The sequence below is a fragment of the Dermochelys coriacea genome, chromosome 10 (genome assembly GCF_009764565.3).
Source record: "Dermochelys coriacea isolate rDerCor1 chromosome 10, rDerCor1.pri.v4, whole genome shotgun sequence".
Classification (NCBI taxonomy): Eukaryota; Metazoa; Chordata; order Testudines; family Dermochelyidae; genus Dermochelys; species Dermochelys coriacea.
The window spans coordinates 48243047-48264670 of record NC_050077.1 but is presented as its reverse complement, the minus strand read 5'-3'; the positions used below and the strand labels follow the sequence as shown (position 1 = coordinate 48264670).

The 21624-nt window shown below is 45.6% G+C and overlaps 1 protein-coding gene and 1 long non-coding RNA gene across 3 annotated transcripts in view; one reads left to right on the top strand and one right to left on the bottom strand.

Moving 5' to 3' along the window:
* Positions 1 to 20756, bottom strand: part of LOC122456209 — a 46278-nt gene extending 25522 nt beyond the window's left edge. Inside the window, exon 1 of the long non-coding RNA XR_006274948.1 lies at positions 20387 to 20756. This is a non-coding gene — a long non-coding RNA (uncharacterized LOC122456209). The remainder of the gene's footprint in view (positions 1 to 20386) is intronic.
* Positions 20757 to 20769: 13 nt separating this feature from the next.
* Positions 20770 to 21624, top strand: part of SIN3A (SIN3 transcription regulator family member A) — a 60900-nt gene continuing 60045 nt past the window's right edge. Inside the window, exon 1 of one of the 2 annotated variants that reach the window (XM_038418161.2) lies at positions 20770 to 20856. The gene's annotated coding sequence lies outside the window, so the exon portion shown is untranslated. The remainder of the gene's footprint in view (positions 20857 to 21624) is intronic. The other variant, XM_043494608.1, reaches the window with a different exon arrangement.

Sequence of the window (21624 nt, the reverse complement as noted above, 5' to 3'; positions counted from 1 at the left end):
GGTGCAGCAGATTACTGGGAGCACGAACAAAGTAGAAGAGACTCCCCTTCAGAGCTTGGAGGGATTCCATCCGGACTTATCCCTGGAGGCTGCAACAGGTTCATCTTACACATTAATAAGATTCATGTATTTAATCAGTTAAAGCTTCCTCTGTGATAGGCAGCATTCCCAGAACATAGGAATGGCCATACTAGGTCAGATCAAAGGTCCATCTAGCCACGTATCCTGTCTTCTGACAGGTGCCCCAGAGGGAATGAACAGAACAGGTAATCATCAAGTGATCCATCCCCTCTTGCCCATTCCCAGCTTCTGGCAAACAGAGGCTAGGGACACCATCCCTGCCCATCCTGGCTATAGCCATTGAACTGTCTTCCCTGAACTTACCTAGTTCTTTTTTGAACCCTGTTATAGGCTTGGCCTTCACAACATCCCCTGCCAAAGAGTTCCACAGGTTGACTGTGCGTTGTGTGAAGAAATACTTCCTTTTGTTTGTTTTACACCTGCTGCCTATTAATTTCATTGGGTGGCCCCCTAGTTCTCATGTTTTGAGAAGGAGTAAATAACACTTCCTTATTTACTTTTTCCACACGTCATGATTTTAATAGACTTCTATCATATCCCCCCTTAGTCGTCTCTTTTCCAAGCTGAAAAATCCCAGTCTTCTTAATCTCTCCTCATATGGAAGCCGATCCATATCCCTAATAATTTTTGTTGCCCTTCTCTGAACCTTTTCCAATTCCAATATATATTTTTTGAGATGGGGCGACCACATCTGCACGCAGTATTCAAGATGTGGATGTACCATGGATTTATATAGAGGCAATAGGATATTTTCTGTCTTATTATCTATCCCTTTCCTAATGCCCAACATTCTGTTCGCTTTTTTGACTCCCGCTGCACATGAAGGTGCATCCTACTTCTCTACTCTGATTGGCAAAGTTTGCAGACTGGTTGCATTGTATCATTTGCCTTGGGGACTGTAAATTGGGAACAGCGCCCTGTTATGCTAAGACAGGCTGCACTAGAGTTCCTGCCCCCAAAGAGCTTACTGTAGGAAGGACATGGCAGGAGGGTAGAGTAGGTGGATACAAGCACATGGGGAAAGCCTGAGTGGACGGTGAGCCAATTGCAATCAGCATGATTAGCAGGGGTCATTGCACACCAGCTGCCTAGAGTGTTTGGTAAGCATTCCAGTAGAAAGGAGTCTTAATGAGGACAGGGCGGTGGCTGTGGACTTTTGAGAAGCTCCTTCCATGCCAAATGGGCAGCACAGGAGAAAGGGCAAAAATACTTGTGCACAGACTGACGTGTGAGAGCGGCTGTCATCACTGGCAGGGTGGAGGCAGGAGGGGACATCGTGGTGGCATGTATGAGACGACAGGCAGGCAGGGGAGCTAAGCTCTGAAGGGCCTTAGTAGTAAAATCACGATAATACCTGGCACTTCTCAGCAGCCGATCTCAAAGTGCTCCCCACAGGCGGGCAGGGTCACTTCTGCCCTTTTGCAGCTGGGGAAAGTGAGGTGTGACGATGGGAAGCGACTGGCCCAAGGTTGCCCAGGAATAGAGCTGGGAATAGAATCCAGCTCTCTCGAGGCCGTCCACTGCTCCGCACACTAGGGCACACTTGCTCCCTCCAGGGAGATTGTGTTGGATGCGGTGGAGAAGGGGGAGCCGGTGGAGGGATACCAAGAAGCGGGTGACATGGTTAGAGCCCCAAACCAGGAAGAAGGCTGCAACAGCAATCTGACTGGGTAAGAGGGGCCGGAAGGCATTAGTCTGTGACAGAGAGAAGAAGATGCAACCATCAATCTATGTACTGATATGGGCCTAGACAAATTGCATTTCTTTCCATCTCCCCTGCAGGGCCTGACTGCAATGGATTTTCCCCACGATGGGGGGAAGGTGTGGAGGCAAGGGAGTCTGTTTCCATCCCAGCAAGTGGTGGATTTGCAAATAGGGCTGCAGGCTGGCAGAGGTCTATTGAGCACGTCTAGCTGGTCTGTGGAGCTGTTCCTATTACAGCGATTACACCTCTGTGGCTCTCCTTGCTAGCTGAGCTTCACTCCAGAACTGGTAGGGTGGCCAGAGGCTTATTATCGCTCATCCAGGTTCAGTAAATCCAACCGCCCCTCTAGCCCCTGGCTTCAGGTGTTGCCTTGGGGGAATTCCACCCTGGTCCAATTTGCAGGAGCCACCAAAACAGGAAGAGCAGCTGCAAACAGCCAGGCCAGAGCCAAACTGCAACAGTGGCCAGAGAACAGGGAAGTCTGCATGTAATGGAGGGCGCCTTGGTCCCAACATGTACAAAGTGCTACAGCCGGCAAGAGGAGATAAAAAGCCCAGCTGCAGCTGAGGGGTCTAGCACAGGAGCCGTGCCCACTGCATCAGAGCGGGTGGACTGCCAGCAGGATTCTAGGATGCCAGTCTAATTCGCTTCCAGGGGCCGGGCATGGGGACCCCCCGTGTTGAGCACTGTCGTAACAGAATATGAGACCCACTTGTCTCCTTTCTCCTGTCTGGTTGAGAAGTGGGAGCGGACCTGCCATCCAAAGCATAGTCCTCAGATGAGCAGGCAGTGCGTCTACCTAGTCCTGGCTGGCTGCTGGCAGAGCTGGTGGGCACAGCATTTAGGCAGCTCAGCACCCCTCTTCACTATCTGAGCATGTGGCTGCATGGACAGTGGACAGGGCACTGAACTGGGCTTCGGCAGACCTAGGTTCTAGTCCTGCCACTGCTCTGCTGCATGACCATGAGCAAATCACTTCCTGGGCTTTGAGCCTCAGTCTCCCCTCTGTCTTGTCCATTTAGACAATATGCTCTCCAGGGCGGGGACTGGCCTTACTGTGTGTTTGTACCGCACCTAGCACAGTGGGCCATCCTCTCTGTTGGAGGCTGTTGAAATGCAAATAATAATCAGCAGCATCATTACGAAGTGACTGGTTCTAGGGAGAAGGAGGATCTCATCTAACCAGAGTCTCACGTGTGAATACCGTCCCTTTGAAACAAACAACCGGGCAGTGCCAGCCACTGAATTGTTTGCTCAGCTGCAGCCTAGACGGTGCTAAAGTCATTAAGAATTGCTGCATTTTAGGCACACACTGAGAAGCATCATCTGTGCTCGAGAGGGGAAGAGATCTGGCTGCATGAGACAGTCCTGCAAAAGGACTGGAGCCAATGGAGCTGAAAGCACCCAGCAGGACTGAATCCCAGAGTGGCAGGGATGAAAGGTGTCGGGGCAGTTCTAAAAGGCCACTGACAAGAAAATCCAGTCCTCTGACTGACTGACGCGTAGGGCTCTGAGGATCACAGATGTCATAAAATAAATAGCTTTTGACTGTGCTCCTCCTCCTGCTAAAGTCAATACAGCCAATAATGTAGGTGTTTTCTTCCTTTGGAGAACACAGAACCAGAAGATGCTCCAGGCACCAGACACTTGGCTCCGGGCCTTACAACACACCTGAAACACGTATTCTAGGACACCGTCCCACCACATCCTAGGCCTGCATATAAAGCCCAACAAAGTCAAGGGGAATCTTTCCACCAGCTCCACTGGGCTTTGGATCAGGCCCTTCCTGCATCCACTGTCCCTTTCAGAGCCTCTTACATCCTCTCTCTGACCCTCGACATGCTATTCCCCCCCCCCCGAAGCGTGTGTAGGTTTTATGTTGTGGTTAACGAATGGTGCGAATGGCTCCTGCACTGTAAGAAATGACGTGGCTCATGAGTGCTGCTTTGTGCAGGACCCTGGTCTTGCCTTTAGCTGGCTGCACTGTTCAGTGAACTACCTCCGGGACTGCTTGTTCAATCTCATCTCATCTTCTTCTGCCTGATCCTGTGTGTGAGGATAAACTGTACAACTCCTGAAGCTCTCCCCACCCGGGAATCAATACATCTATTGCCAACCTGCAGAAGAGGAGAGTGGAGTTGAGATGGAGCTACTAAAAGGTGGGTGCATAACTGAATGGAAAACCATTCCCAGAGAGTAGTTATCAGTGGTTCACAGTCATGCTGGAAGGGCATATTGAGTGGGGTCCTGCAGGGATTAGTTCTGGGTCTGGTTCTGTTCAATATCTTCATCAATTATTTAGATAATGTCATAGAGAGTATGCTTATAAAGTTTGCAGATGATACCAAGCTGGGAGGGGTTGCAAGTGCTTTGGAGGATAGGATTAAAATTCAAAATTATCTGGACAAACTGGAGAAATGGTCTGAAGTAAATAGGATGAAATTCAATAAGGACAAATGCAAAGTGCTCCACTTAAGAAGGAAAAATCACTTGCACACACACAAAATGGGAAATGACTGCCTAGGAAGGAGTACTGCGGAAAGGGATCTGGGGGTCATAGTGGATCACAAGCTAAATATGGGTCAACAGTGTAAAACTGTTGGGGGAAAAAAGCAAACCTCATTCTGGGCTGTATTAGCAGAGTGTTGTAAGCAAGATACGAGAAGTAATTCTTCCACTCTATTCTGCAATGATTAGGCCTCAACTGGGTATTGTGTTCAGTTCTGGACACCACATTTCAGGAAAGATGTGGACAAATTGGAGAAAGTCCAGAGAAGAGCAACAAAAATGATTAAAGGTTTAGAAAACATGACCTATGAAGAAAGATTGAAAAAATTGGGTTTGCTTAGTCTGAAGAAGAGAAGACTGAGGGGACATAACGGTTTTCAAGTACATAAAAGGTTGTTATAAGGAGGAAGGAGAAAAATTGTTCTCGTTAACCTCTGAGGATAGGACAAGAAGCAACGGGCTTAAATAGCAGTAACGGCAGTTGAGGTTGAACATTAGGAAAAACTTCCTAACAGGGTGGTTAAGCATTGGAACAAATTGCCTAGGGAGGTTGTAGAATCTCCATCATTGAAGGTTTTTAAGAGCACGTTAGACAAACACCTGTCAGCGATGGTCAAGATAATACTTAGTCCTGCCAGGAGTGCAGGGGACTGGATTAAATGATCTCTCAAGGTCCCTTCCAGTCCTACAATTCTATAATGATGATACTAATAGTGAATGAAATATATCACCCTCTCCCTGGACTATGGGAAGAGTTCCCTCTCTAGTGAGGTGCTGCCATGGTGCTCCCAACACCCTGTCAGTTTGGGAAGAGAGTCTGTTACTTTTGGAATCAAACCCAAGTTTCAGCTCAGGCATTAACCATTAGGCCACCATGCCACTCCATCTCTGTCTTCAGCCAGGAGGGACCATTATGGTCATCTAGTGTGACCTCTTGCATAACAAAGGCCAGAGAGCCTCACCTAATAATTCCTGCATCAAGCCCATAACTTGTGGGTGAGCTAGAGCATCTTTCTTAGAAAAACATCCAGGCTTGACTTAAATGAGAGAATCTACTGCCTACATTGGCAAGGAATGACTCTTGGCCCTCTTCCAGAGAGATACAAGTCCACTTCTAGATGCTTGTCAGGTTAAAAACAATCTACAAACAGAAGCATGTCTGGCTAGAGCTGGTCAAAACTGTTAAAATTTGTCATAAAAAATGGCACTTATTTTAATCAAAATGTTTTGCAAAAAAAAAAAAAAAAAGTCAGTCCACATTTTAAATGAAAAAAGTGTGCCTTTTAAAATGTATATTATCAAAAAAATTAACAATTTTAGTTTACCAAAAAACCCAATTTGTCAGTAAATAAAAATTGTTGATTGATATTTTGATTTAAAAACCAAGTCACAAACATTAAAATAAAACCCAAACCACAGTGCTGCACTGAACAGCTTTTGAAACAATCAGGTTCAAATTTTTTTGTGAAACTACTTTTGTTTTTTTGGGACCAGTTCTGGTGTCATTCAAGGGTTTAATTGCAGAAACATGTTGGTAACTTGGACTCCTGGCCATGCTCCCCATTCGACAGCTACATTCTGCCCTCCTAACATTCCCTTCCAGTTGGATACAATTTTCATCACTTCCTCTCTGAAAGCGGCATGCCATGCTGCTGAGAGCTGTCTAACCGTTGCCTCATTTCACCCCAGAAATGGCTGCATTTCAGTGGCACATGAAGTGATTTATTCAGAGAGCTTATTGCAAGATCTAGGCCCTGTTACAACTATTAAAATATACTGTGTGATTACATGAGTTTGTAACCTTAAAATTCCCCCTCTCCTGTAGAGAGAGTCTTCTTTTAAAGGAACCCATTGGTATGCAGGAGAGGGGGAATTTTAAGCCTCTGGTCCAGTTCATAGTTTGTGGAACACAGGGATCCTGTTGGATGGAGGTGGTAGATGAGTACATGCCCGACATTGCCTTCAGCATGGAAAAGCCTCAGGATTTCCTTGTCAGCGCACTTCACAAGGGAAGGGGAACCTTCTCCTAACGCTTATGGATCTCCTGGGAGAGATCCAGCTGGTGCAAATGATTCCAGTGGAACCAGGATTTGGGCCAGTATCGCTAAGAACCAAAACCCAAGGTGAACAGAATGGGTGTCAGGCTCTCTCTTGTATTACCAGTCTCCTTCCTCTACTAGGTCACGGGTTCATATCAACCTCAGGTCAAACTAGGTGATCCAAATGGAAACTATCAAGTGTGCTCTTGTCGACACCTCGGAATGAGATGGCATGTAACTCTTAGACTTTTATATAACATCCCTCCATGGGAGTCAAAAGCCAATTAGAAAAGGAGTACTTGTGGCACCTTAGAGACTAACAAATTTATTAGAGCATAAGCTTTCGTGAGCTATAGCTCACTTCATCGAATGCATTTGGTGGAAAAGTTTTCCACCAAATGCATCCGATGAAGTGAGCTGTAGCTCACGAAAGCTTATGCTCTAATAAATTTGTTAGTCTCTAAGGTGCCACAAGTACTCCTTTTCTTTTTGCGAATACAGACTAACATGGCTGCTACTCTGAAAAAAGCCAATTAGTCATCTTTGCTGCTGCTACATGCTGCAAGGATGGTTAAAAAATTGACTATCAGTACACCTGATCCTTTTCTTCTACTGTACTAACTAATGTAATTCCATTTAAACTACACTCAGCTTTCGCATTATTTCTACTTGCATGTATCATTGCACACTTAAGATATGTCTACACTAGGAAAACAGGTGTGTGTTTAGAACCTGATAGCTGGCACTACAGAGGGTTCACCTCAACCAGATAACAGATGTTAAAATTACCACTTGCTCTGTCTACACAGTTAGCTAAATGCTACTAAAATGTGCTAGTTCTCATGTTTTAACATGACTTGTTTCTTAACGTGGACAGAGCCTTAGCTACAATTGGCCCATTTCATCCCGGCTGTAATTCTATTGACTCGAGGAAGGTCGCAATAGGGATGAATTTGGATCCTTACATTTCATATTCTATCTCTGAGCCCATTTATCTGGTCTGTCATGACTGTCTTGTGAACCAGAACTTTGGCTCCTATGTGTTTGGGATCCAATCCTTAGCTGGTGTAAATAGCTGCAGCTCCACTGAAGCTGGTACCATTTAAACCAGCTGAAGATCTTACCTTTGCTTTTCTCTCATGCTAACAAGCTTCCTCAAGGACTAAACGTTAAGCCTTTGGAAAAAGTTCCTGCTGATTGGCCACTTGGATATAGCTCCTCCCACAATCAAGTTTTCTCTGCTCCAGGAGAACCAACGCTGCCTCCTCATAGATCCTGTTCAGTCCCGGTCTGTGCTCTTCGGTGATTTGCTGTGGCTAAGGACTTAAGGGAAAGAGCCTTGATAGTTTTGCATTATAGACCAACACTTAACACTTGGAAGGTGGACTGGAAAAGGCATAAATCAAATGCATGGATGCTATGAAGCTGGAGCCCCACAAACACTCTGGAGACAGGATTAAAAGGAAGCACCCTTGTGACAGGTCAGTGTAATTAGCTGAAATCAGGAAGGTTAGATTTAACTAAAGAACAGCATGAAATGGTTCCTGCAGGAAGGACTACATGTAGGCAAAGCACTAGCTGGCAGGGTCAGGGCCACCAAATGGGAGGGAATGGTGACAGGAGATCCTGACATGGCGGCAGCACTGCAGAGAAGAATCTGAAGAACCACTGGCTGAAGCCGAAGCCATGCAAGACAGGTGGTGCTGGTGGCAGAGGAGAAAGCACTGTGAAGAGTTAGCAGCTGCACTCCCATCCCCTTTGGTTGAAATGATCCACAGTTGGTCAGTTCTGTCCACAGTGTGGGAGTGCTCTTGGATTCCTTGCTGATGCTAAGCTCTTGCATCGCAGTCTCCACAGGTAACACTCTCTGCCATCTCCAGCGGGCTAGGAGATTCTGTCCCATTCTGGCAGATGATGACCTGGTCTCAGTTATTCACCTCATTGTCACCTCTTGGCTGGACTACAGCCATGCGATGTACTTGGGCACGAAGCCTGCAGCACTTTGGAAACTCCAACTAGTACCGACTGCTGCACTAGGTCTCCTCGGCAATACGAGCAGATATGGGCACACCAAACCTGGCCTCTGCTCTCTACACTGGCTTCCCGTAGAATATCAAAGCAAAGTCACAGTCCTTATCATTAAGACTCTCCATGGGTCCTGGGTCTCTAAAAGACTGCCTAAAGCTCTGGGACAAAGACTGGGGGTGACAACTGTGCTTCTCGGGCACAACAGGACTTTCAACAAAGCTCCTCTGTGGAGGAGAGAGAACTTTTGTCAGGGCCTGGCCAAGACTGTAGAACAAATTCCCCCAGGAACTAAGGACCATCCCAAATCTCATCACCTTCCACTCAGTGCAAAGTACATTTCCTTGGCCTTGCCTTCTCTACCACAAATACACAGCAACACATGTATTTAAATGAAAAACAAAAAATAACCTACCGAAATCAGACACTCCATTACACGCCCAGCAGAGGTACTCACTTTACGTAATTCTCTACTGGAAGGTGCTCACATACTATGGTAATGAGCATGGTCTAAGAACTTACACAGCATAGAAACAAGGGAGGATTAAGAATGATAAACAGAATGACCCCACAATGCAATACAGCTGCATAAAAAGCAAATGCTACACTGGGTTGATTTAATAGGTGTGTGTCAAATAAGCAAGGTAATCAGTTCTACTGAGCGCTGATCAGGCCTCCATTGGAGTATCCTGTTCAGCATTTGTTCAGCACCGCATCTGGAAAAAGACAGACAAATTGGAGGGAGAGTCAGAGGTGATCAGCAGGAATGGCTAGAGATTTGGAAACTGGTCCCTGTGGGAGAGGTGATGAGAACTGAGCAGGCTCAGCCTAGAGTCTAGATGACAGAAGGGAAATTCGATAATTGTCTACAGCTACATAAAGGGATGCTCTAAAGAGGAGAGGGGCCAATTATTCTCATTAGTCGACAGGGCAGAACAAGCAGCAATGAGCTTCAGGGGCAGCATGGGTGAAATGAAGCTTAATATTAAGGAGAACAAAATGGTCTAACTAGGAGGGTAGCTCAGTGATGGAACGAGCTGTCCAGGGAAGCTGTGGAATTGCTGACCCTGGAGATCAGACCAGATGCCTCGTTGTTACAGCTGGTTTAGGGACAATGAAATCGACCCTGCCAGGAGGGTTTGGGTTAGATGACCTGCTAGATGCACCTGCCAGCTCAAGTGGCTCTAGGAGTTGTTCATTTCCATCCTCAAACTTCACTTTCCTGCCCCACTCCTGATTAAGCTGGCCACTTGGGGCAGATGTACCAGAGCTGTGTACAGGTCTTGATTGCAGGTGAGCTGTGATTACCAAGTCTGTGCTTTGGAGGCCGCTGGCCTAAAGCCCCTAGAGACTGCTGAAGGCATCAGCAAGTTCATGAGAAGCTCCCTTTCAGACCCCCCTCTCAGGAGTTGCATTTAAAAAGGCAGTGTAAGGCATAGGAGGTTGGCTGGGAACAAGGACGGGGAAGCTTCACATTCGTCATATGCGGGCGCCGTGAATGCTGGACCTTGCTGGGTGGCTGTGGAGAGCCCCAGATCCAGTACGAACAATGTGGCTCCATGGCACAGGGTGAGAAACACTGGAGGAGACCACACGCCCTGCAGCCCAGCTCCAAGGAAGCTTCCAGCCCACCCTTGCACAGCAGGGCTAGGAGGCAGATCAGAGGAAGAGCGTTGGCAGGGCTGGTGGATCTGCTGTTATGTGGAGAGCTAGGAATCAGGATCATGGTAGCACCAGTCTGCTACTCCAAGGCCTAGGGGAAGGACTCCTTCCCCTCTTCTCCTCCATGCCAGGCCCCTCTGAATCAAGCCCAGCTCAGCAAGCAGGATGTATTGGAATAGCATTGGGGTGAAGGAGAACCCCTGACAAGAGGACTCATTTATTCTTTTTGCTGCTATATTTAAAGTTAAAGTGGAACTCCTTCTCAGCAGCCAGGGTCACAGACTGAGCCTACAAAGGCCCTGATACTGACGGGTACTAACCAGCCCCAAGTCCTATTGGATCAGGCACAGATCCTTGTTTTGTCAAACATAGACTGGATTTTCCACTGGAATTCTCAAAGGCACCAGATCCCCTGGAAATATGAAGGGAGTTGGCTCCTAACTCTCTCACGTGGCTTTGGAAACTCCATCCTCAGCCTCTGTCTGAAATCAATGTTCTCTGTTCTCTTCCAGAGCCTAGTACACCTTTAGTTGCAAAATAATTAGCGGTAGTAATAATTCTTTCTCAAGGGCTCTGAACAGAGTGCATTTTCCTGGATATTGCTCATTAAACACAAGCCAAGAAAAGACAATTGTCATTAAGAACTAAATTTAAAAACATTGGATTGGACATTTCAATCTCTGGCAATGTTTTGCATTTAATCTTAAAAGACAAAATCTTGTTTTGTTATTGTTTGCACTGCAGTAATGCAAAGATCCAAGCTCCATTGTGCTAGGTGCAGTACTAAAGCATAGTGTGAGATTCCTTTATAGTCCAAGCAAACGAGACGGAAGAGGGGAAAGAGACTTGCCCATGATCACACAGCAGCTCAGAACCAGGAACAGAACCCAGATTAGGGTGAACAGACAGCAAGTGTGAAAAACTGGGACAGAGGGTGGGGGGTAATAGGCACCTCTATAAGACAAAGCCCCAAATATCAGGACTGTCCCTATAAAATTGGGACATCTGGTCACCCAAACTTAGGTGTCTTAAATCTCAGTCCAGTGTCCTATCCAATAGACCATTCTGCTTCTCATTTTAATAATCACCATTCTGCTTATGGTTATGTTTTTTTATTGCTCAGATGAGAGACCAATAAAATAACTATGGAAGGGATGATTTTGTGTGTTATACAGCTTTTGCTCAACTGATAAATGTGATCAGCTGAATTTTCCTTATCAATGACTCTCCCTCTTTTCCGACATATGCACTTTGAGACCCTGTCTAGAGGACTTGATGGGAGAGGATGGACCCCAACTATTGGCAGAAGATTTGCCACCTGTCATTAGCAAAGTCATTTTTCTCATGCAGATTACCGGGTGTGGGTTTTTAGGGGAGACCTCAGAAACATAGAGCCAATTACTTTGTCCCCTCCCTGCTCTGATGGTACTGCCCAGCATAGTTCTGTACCCCCAATCACCCCTCTCTCCATGTAGTGGACATCCCAGGGAGGCAGAAGAATCTGAGTGTGTCGGATATAGGGTAGAACACAGCTCTCTAGAGGTCCCTGGCTGGGGCAGCCACCCCTGTGGGACAGCCTGCCACAGGCTGCCCCAAAATACATCAAGGGCCAATTTGGCCTCAGACTGCCCCACGACTGATGGAGTGGAAAGGTGGCTCTCTTCAGGGTGAAGATGAGAATCTGGTCCAGGGATGCTATATGTTCACAGCCAAGGGAGGCTGGGCTCAAGAGGCCTACATCAGGAATGGCTGAGTTCAAGAAAGCAGCAAGCTGACATTAAATGAATTTACAAGCTTGTAAACTCAGAGCTGAACTATTCTGACTTTTTTTTTTTAAATTAAAAACAAGCAGGGAAATTGATCCAAAGGATGTGCAAATGCCCAATCAAGGCTGAACAGCAGAGTATGCCAAATTTAGGAAATTCCGAAAGTTAGGGATGAGTTTGCAACATGACCTCAGCCACACTGCTGAGAATAGAGACATTATTTTTCATCCCTCTATTCCTTGCAATGTGTAAATCTTCATGTCTTAATTGTTATTAACAGATACTGTACAACATAGAGTTTGCACAAAACAGCAGAATTAAGTCCTGCTGTTTTGAAATATCCTGATTTTGGAGTGCTTACTTTCTCCACCTTAATATTGAATTGCCACAAGGTATGTTTTATTTAGCATTTCAGGACTGCCCTTTATTTTACTGAAGTCAACAGCAAAACTCTCAGTGAACTACATGAGAGTAAGATCAAACCTGTTATATGAATATATTTTATATTTACCAGCCTTACTGGAGAACCTTCAAACTATCACTGTAATTTAAGCCTCCAGGTCTTGCAAAGAAACTGATTTTCCTAGAGACAGTTCCTGATCCTTCTGTCCTAATTACTCATGTTTTGTTAGTTCCTCATGGGGCCTTCTGATGTGTTCGTTGATCCTCAAATGTAGAGACTCCAGTTTTTTGCCTGATAATTGCATGTCCGTCTGCAGACTTACAAACACTGAAATAAAGGGTGAATCTTGGAGAGGGGAAGGTGTCATAATTTTTCCTTAAAAGTGATGTGGGTGTGTGACTTTTTTTTGCTTCATTGTGTCGAATGAAGAGGGCTGCATTATTTTTCTGCCTTAAAAAAAAAAAAAAAAAAAATTCAGATTTTATTTTTCCTGGAATTTCTCTCTGGATGACTGGAGAACTAAATGAAACTGACCTAGGTGTTTCTGGGTGGGGGAACCTTAAGAAATAATTCCCCTTTCAGATATTTTTAATATACTATAAAGCAGCACAAAAGGGCCCATTCCCCCCCCCCCACACACACACACCTTTATCTTTCTCTGATTTAGGGATATTGTCAACCCAGAAATGTACCTAGAATAGTCAGAGATTTTTTTGTCTCACTCACATGCTGTTTCTCAGCTGCTCTAAGTTTACCCCACTCTGGAAGCACAAAGCACTGTAAAGTGGGTGTAACCAGCCTCCTGAGAACACCAGTTGTGCGTGGAGCGTCCCAGCCCATGCAGAGCAAGTAAGTCCACCACTGGGTTAGTGGGGATCCATCCACAACATGCTGACAGGCCTCAGGATAATGGTTTGTCCCCCGAGGCTACTTCCCACCTTGTCACTCCAGTCAGTGATTTGTACATCTTCTGGGTTTCTGGGTTCTTCAGCCAGTGCAACTTCTTGTAGCTCAGACCTCCCTGGGGTGTCCATACGTACCTGGGTATCCGTGTGGGTCTTGGTGCTTCTGGCTTCTGCAGTCCGGGACTCCAGTGTTTCCTGGGCAGGAGCCAACAAGAAGCATCCTTCCTCTCCAGCAGTCAGCCCAGACTGCTCACTCTTATACGGCTGCTACACCTGGAGCATGCCCAGTAGAGATGTCGGGGCTTCCTGTACCCACAGTGAGGCCCTGTCCAGTGCAGGGTGAGTTCACCCCATCACAGGTCCCCTTCCCCAAGCGGAGGAATACGTTAACCGAGAATCAGGCCCTCAAAGTCCCACTGCTCCTTGACTTACTGTTGATCAGAGATGGGTTTGCATTTAAACATCTGGTTTTAAATTTGTCACTTTGAGTTACCCAGGAGGCTGGTGCAAAGAGTAGGAGGGGTATCAGCTGATCCTGGCAGAGTAGAATCTTCTTCATTGGCTAGCCTAGGTAGACCCTATTTTTACGAAAGAAAACTGGAACCTCTCTCACATCACTGTGGAGTGTAGCTGGTAGGGGGGTGTAGGGAGCTGGTGGGATAATTTGGGCCTCTAACAATACCTTATTCTAGGAGGGCCAGGGAAGGGTTTAGCAGCTGGGAGGAAGAGGGAGATGAATTTGGGGTGAGGGAGGGGCTTATTCTAGGGAGTGTGGCATCTGAGTGGGGAAGGGCACATAGCACTGGGAGCACATGCAGGGTTTGGCAATCCAGTAGCAGAGGAGGGCGTGTCTGAGGGAACTGGCAGTGTGGGAGGGTTTAACAGATGGAAGGGGGAAGGAAGAAACGGTTCATAACAAGCTGTCTTACAAAACGGGGGAATCTGCTAATCCCTAATTAGCCTTTCTGCCAGCCAACGTGCCCCCAGCTATTTGTCCCAACTGACCAGGCATCTCCCCTCCCTTGGAGGTAAGCCGCGAAGGAAAATTAATTGGGATTGTGCACACTTTTTTTTTATGATGTATCAAAGAGAGGCTGGGTTTTTTTTCCCAGCTTGGTCTTTACGTTAACAATTTCAGTGCTGCATAACCTGGGAGGCTAGGATGAATGGAGCCAGCAAAGTGGTGACATCCCAAGTGTCAAGATAGCTAAAGTTGAGTAATTGAGAGGGGAAGGGAGAGCTAGTCCCACCGCTTCCTTTTGTATTTATTGCACCTATTTAACTTCAATGACTGATTAGCCAGTTTGGGTAAGCTAAGCCTTTGGATCAAGATTCAACACTTTTGCCCTTTCCATTGAAGTATCAGCACTCACAATAAGATCCCCAGCAAAACCAAGGGAGTCCAGATAGAGCAGTCCTGATTTTCCAAGACAAAACCAATAGGAGCGGGAAAAAGCCGGCTTTCAGGTGCACGCATCTTTCAGGCCTTCTTTATCCGTTAAAAGAAGCAAAAAACAGGCACAAATCCAATAAAAAGAAATCCTTTGCAGGTCCCATTTACAGAAACTTCTGGCTGGGTGGCACACTGGCAGTCTCCAATGGAATTGTGTGTGCCTGGGAGGAGCATACAAGGCAGTAAGTCATTGGAAAGGCTGGCACATCTCAGTTACACATCTACAGTGCCCCAGGATTTGCAGTATCCCACATGGCACTACATGCTCTTTAAGAATCTATCTCTAAGGATCCATACTGTTGCCCAGCACCATACTATCTGAGCCGCTCCCATGTAAAATCAATCAGCAATAGCAAAGTCCCTAGTGGATTTCTTTGAGTCTCTGGCTCCTTTTCCCTTTTAGAGTAAACTCTGTGCTTACTTGGTTGGTTTCAGGGTTTTTCTGGCTGGGTTCTTGTGTTGATGGAGTGTCAAAGTTGTGAGTGTCGTTCTTATTATGGTGGTAGGTTTATAGATTCATACACTCCAAGGCGAGATGGGACCATTGTGATTTAGTCTGACGTCCTGTCTCACACAGGCCAGAGAATTTCTCCAAAATAATTCCTACAGCATGTCTTTTAGAAAAACATCCACGTGGCATAACCTCCTTGTTAATCATTGCAATTTGTGCCTCCAAACTAGCTGCTTGCATTTTTGTTGTTTTTGTTTTACCCTTGCAATAAATAGCTAGTGCAAAACTCGGGCATTATGGCTAACCCTATGAACCCAACTGGCTGACTTTTGCCTGCAATGATACCAGTCATCATTTAACTACTGCAAATCATTGCATGTGCAAAAACTTCACACACATTTTTAAGAGTAGGAGTACTTGTGGCACCTTAGAGACTAACAAATTTATTAGAGCATAAGCTTTCGTGAGCTACAGCTCACTTCATCGGATGCCTGTTTTTTCCACCAAATGCATCCGATAAAGTGAGCTGTAGCTCACGAAAGCTTATGCTCTAATAAATTTGTTAGTCTCTAAGGTGCCACAAGTACTCCTTTTCTTTTTGCGAATACAGACTAATACGGCTGCTACTCTGAAACCTGCCATTTTTAAGAGTGCAAGTTCAGCCCTATTGCCTTAGAATTCCTGGGCACTGCTCCACTCAGAGTTCCATCAGAGGGAGACAGGCACATAGTGAACTACTCGCCCCAACACAGAGACAACTCATGGCCCAGAACATGGAGGAGGATGAAAGGAGGCAGGACCTTCTTCTGAATGGGGATAGGTAAGTGATCAGCCAGACAGATATCTCATTACACTAAAACCAGGTCAAGCTCCTAGTTTAACTGTCTGGGTCCCTGGCACAGCCCCATAAAACTAGATCTGGTCACCCTGAAGTGATGAAAATCTAAAAATTCCAAGTGAGCAACTGCCTGACTATCCAAGATCATAACAGTAATTAGAGCTGAACAAATAATTCTTAACTAACCAGTTAGAAGAGGATTTTCAAAGGCAAAAAAGGGAGTTCCTATTTGTGTTTGAACATGCGACCTGGAGACAGAGTTTCCATGAGTGCTTGTGCTGATAAATCTTGATTACATACCCTATTATTAATATCATATGTAGTTCTCAGGAGCCCAAGTCATGGACCAAGACCTACTGCACTAGACGCTATACAAACACAGAATAAAACGATGGTCTCTGCCCCAATTGCTTATAATCTAGGTAATGTCTGAACAAAGCAAACCCAAAAGAGTATGAAAATGTCTGCAGCTATTGGATCAAACTTTGGCCCGATCTTGCAACAAACTCCATGTGGTCTACCTCTGCAAAATTTACTGCAGGATCCAGACCACTGAGTTTTGTCTGTATACAGCTCTAATAATAATTCATTAGCACATATGTACTTCTCATCCTCAAAGCACTTTATCTGCTAATTCATTAACACTCCCTACACCCTGGTGAGATAATAAGAATTATTGTCCAATGTTACAGATGGAGAAACTGAAGGAGAGATGTTAGTGCCACGTTCCTTGTGTCAGAACCTGGGCTTTGGAAGTCAGACCGTCCTGGCTGTGTTTCAGAGCAGCACATTGTGCTGAGAGTGATTCCCTTTTATTACCTCACTTTACAAACAAGGCATGTTTGAACACTTAAAAAAAAAACAACAAAACAGAGCAGGAGAACAATGTGAAATGAACAAACGACTGGCTAAGGATAGATTCACATTAGCAGATGCTAACTCATACGTGTCAACTAGTTTACAAGTACCACCAGGTATGCCACTTAAGGGCTTCATCCTTTAAGGTGCCAAGAAAGCACCCTCAATTCCCATTGAAGTAAATGGGATCTAAGGATACTCAGCCTCACACAGGATCATGCTCAAGTGAGCTACTGACCCTTTTACGCTTAGATCATTGCTATCCATTTTTCTACACCAGTGGAACCAAGAGTGTAAGTCCAAACTTTGACTGAACACTGACAGATCTGGAGCTTTGCTTGTTTTTCACCACTAATGTGCCTGATCTAAACTTGCAGTTACTGGTGGTAGCATAGGTGCAGAAAACCAGGTTGCAGTTTTGTTACCTGTAGATGCACCTCAGGCAGGCTGCTTACCCATTGCTTAGAGCCACTGAAATGTACTTGAATCTCTCTTAGGAATCATCCTAGCTGAGTAGACCTGCTGTTTACCAGTGAATGGTGATATGGCTTCAACCACATAGGTGAGCTGTCATATTAGAATTATGGGAGATGATCTTTCTCACTCAACGTAAATACTTGTGTGCAGTGTTGTTGTAGCCATGTCAGTCCCAGGATGTTAGAGAGACAAGGTGGGTGAGGTAATATCTTTTATTGAACCAACTTCTGTGGGTGAGAGAAACAAGCTTTCGAGCTTCCAAAAGCTTGGTCTTTCTCACCCACAGAAATTGATCTAATAAAAGATATTACTAGGGCTGTTGATTAATTGTTCACTCATGTGATTAACTCAAAAAAATTAACTGCAATTAAAAAAATTAATCGCGATTAATTGCACTGTTAAACAATAGAATACCAATTGAATGAATTAAATATTTTGGATGTTTTTCTACATTTTCAAATATATTGATTTCTATTACAACACAGAATACGAAGTGTACAGTGTTCACTTTATATTATTTTTGATTACAAATATTTTCACAGTAAAAATGATAAACAAAAGAAATAGTATTTTTCAGTTCACCTCATACAAGTACTGTAGTACAGTCTCTATCGTGAAAGCGTAACTTACAAATGTAGAATTTTTTTTATTACATAACTGCATTCAAAAACAAAACAGTGTAAAATTTTAGAGCCTACATATCCACTCAGTCCTACTTCTTATTCAGCCAATCGCTAAGACAAACAAGTTTGTTTACATTTACGGGAATTGCTGCTTCCTGCTTCTTATTTACAATGTCACCTGAAAGCGAGAACAGGTGTTCCCATGGCACTTTTGTAGCTGGCGTTGCAAGATATTTACGTGCCAGATATGCTAAACATTTGTATGCCCCTTCATGCTTCCACCACCACTCTGGAGGACATACTTCCGTGCTGATGATGTTCGTTAAAAAAATAATGCGTTAATTTAATTTGTGACTGAACTCCATGGGGGAGAATTGTATGTCCCCGGCTCTGTTTTACCCACATTCTGCCATATATTTCAGGTTATAGAAGTCTTGGATGATGACCCAACACATGTTGTTTGATTTACGAACACTGTCACTGCAGATTTGACAAAATGCAAAGAAGATATGAATGTGAGATTTCTAGCACTCGAACCAAGGTTTAAGAATCAGAAGTGCCGTCCAAAAGCTGAGAGGGACGAGGTGTGGAGCATGCTTTCAGATGTCTTAAAAGAGCAACACTCCGATGCGGACACTACAGAACCCGAACCACCAAAAAAGAAAATCAACCTTCTGCTGGTGGCATCTGACCCAGATGATGAAAATGAACATGCATCGGTCCACTCTGCTTTGGATCGTTATTGAGCAGAACCTGTCATCAGCATGGATGCATGTCCTCTGGAATGGTGGTTGAAGCACGAAGGGATATATGCATCTTTTGCGCATCTGGCATGTAAATATCTTGCAATGCTGGTTACAACAGTGCCATGCAAACGCTTGTTCTCACTTTCAGGTGACACTGTAAACAAGAAGCAGGCAGCATTATCTCCTGCAAATGAAACCAAACTTGTTTGTCTGAGTCATTGGCTGGAGTAGGACCAATGGCGGATTAATGATTTTGCTGCCCCTAGGCCCTGAAATAATTGCTGCCCCCCAACAGCAGCTCCCTGCCCCAGCTCACCTCCACTCCACCTCCGCCTCCTCCCCTGAGCGTGCCGCCGGGTCCTGCTTCTCCCTGCTCCATGCCAGTGCTTGTGCGCAAAACAGGTTCGCGAAGGAGGGGGAAGAGTGGGGAACACAGCGCGCTCAGGAGAGGAGGCGGGGCCGGGGCGAGGATTTGGGGAAGGGGACTAATAGGGGCAGGGAGGGGACGGGGAAGGGGTGGAGTTGGGGTGGGGACGGGAGTGGAGGGCGTGAACTAGCACCGAGGGAAGCAGCCTCTGGCTGCTATTATAAATTTGCCGCCCCTGCAAATTTGTTGGCCTAGATGTTTATACGCCGCTGAGTAGGACTGAGTGGACTTGTAGACTCTAAAGTTTTACATTGTTTTATTTTTGAGTGCAGTTATTTTTTTTACGTAATTTGAAATTTGTAAGTTCAACTTTCATGATAAAGAGACTGCACTACAGTACATATATTAGGTAAATTGAAAATATTATTTATTTTGTTTTTACAGTGCAAATATTTGTAATCAAAAATAAAGTGAGCACTGTACATTTTGTATTTTTTGTTGTAATAGAAATCATTATATTTGAAAATGTAGAAAAATCCAAAAATATTTAAATAAATGGCATTCTATTATTGTTTCACAGTGTGATTAATCGTGATAATTAAATCCCACTCATATTTTCCGTTAGATTGTAAGAACAGAGCATCAGCTCCCAGGATCCAAGCGTCTACTGGTGTTCAGGTCCAGTCATGTGTCATTGTTTCCCTGTTCTCCCCCCATCTGCCTGTACCCATCTGTTGTCTCTTATCTTATATACAAATTGTAAGATCTTTGGGGCAGGGCCTATCTTTTTGTTCTGGGTTTGTACAGCACGTAGCACAATGGGGTCCTGGTCTATGACTAGGGCTGCTAGGTGCTACAATAATACAAAAAATAAGAATTCCTACACATTTACATACAACAATAGCGGGGAGAGAGTGATCCTTCCTGGCACTCACCCCTTCTCTAAATGGTTCCAACTGCTCCTCCAAAAGAGGTTCCTGTGCTCTCGGTCCACCCGACAAGGGTCTTGCCCTTCTCGCCCATTAGATGTTCTCTGTTTGATAAAGTGTGTGTGGCTGGTATAACAACTTCAAGTAGAGGACTGAGACTCAGAAGATCGGAGTTCTGCCACAGCCCTCAGGCAAAACACTTAATCTCTGTGCCTCAGTTTCCCTGTCTATTTTCCACTGAACGCATCCGATGAAGTGACTGTAGCTCACGAAAGCTTATGCTCAAATAAATGTGTTAGTCGCATAAATGTGTTAATCGCTAAGGTGCCACAAGTCCTCCTTTATTTTTATACTATGAGGGTAATACCTACCTCCAAGACCTGTTGCAAGGGTTAATCTTGCATGTTTGTAAACTGTCCTGAGACCTTTAGAGAGAGGACACTATACAAGCAGGATGATGGTGTTACAGGAGTTAATGGTTGGGTGGAAGCTGCCAGGACAAGGCACAGTATTAATTAATTACTATTATTATTAGAAAAGACTCGCTTACTGCGCTGCTGCTGTGTTCCCTGCCCTGGAATTAGGCTGCCAAGGGGGGCGTCTTAGCACCACCGCACCGCTCCCATGGCCCTAGGACCGGCGCGGTGGCGTTCAGCACAACTTTGCTTTTGTGATCCTAACACTGTAACAGGTAGGTTCAGAAAGTGCTTCAAGTGCAGCTAGACAGATGGAAACCGGAGTTAATGCAAGCCCCAGTGTGTGAGAGCTCACTTCAGACCCCGACGTGCAGGCGTGAGTTTGATGTACATAAATGGCTGATCAGCAGCCTAACTTCACTTTCGCACAAAGCCCTGCCCTGCGTGTTTTGGGGAAGAGGGGAGGGCGTGTCCAGGGTTGCAGGTTTGGATCCAGCCTTCCCTCCCATGATGGGTGGGATTGAAGTGACGAGTTTCATCTAGAGGCCAATCCCGTTTGGGGGGAGTTCCCATCCATTCAGGACTCCTCGCCTGGGCTTTGAGGGTATGTAACAGCTGCTTTCAATTTAGTCCCCAAAATATTGGGCGTTTTTTTGGGGGGTGTTAAGATCACCCGGCTCAAATCGGGCTAGAACCAGAGGAGAGAAAGGGGGTGGTAGGCGGAGCTGCTGGTAATCAGGGTGGGAGAGGGACTGAGCAGTCGGATCCGTTGAGGAAGAGGGGAGAAATTAAAAACAGTTTTTCCCTGGGTTTTGCTTTACCCTCGCTCTCCCTCCCCTTCCCTGCACGGAGATCCGAGGAAGAGCAAGCGTTTGGCCGGGTGGTATGCGTGCTGGTGGTGTTTGTTTAACATCGCGCTGGGATCATGCAGTTTGGAGGAAAGGAGGAGGAGGAACAGGGACACTTCACTTCCCCCGCCCCTTATTTTGCTTGGCATAAACAAAGCTGCGCTGCGGGTCAAGGTCCCGAGAGGAGGTTTAGGAGTTTGTTAAGTAGATTTTTGGGGTGCGGGGGTGGCTTTTGCAGCTCGGCTCGGTGCAGGGCTTTGCGGGCGCTGCTGGAGCGTGGATCTAGTTTACAAATCCCAAGGCCGGATGTCTAACTCGCAGAGAGGGCGGAATCGGAACCCGTAGATTTGTGCTTCTTTACGTGAAACTTGTTGGGGGAGGCGTGTGAACGGATCTGCCAAGAGGCAGCCGCCGGCAGGGGGGCCTGGGCTGCAGCTCTAGTTTCTCTCTCGGTGAACCGGCAGCTGTGTGATTGTTATTTTTAAATTCACACCAAAACAATCCTCGCCGGAGCCCCGCTGAAT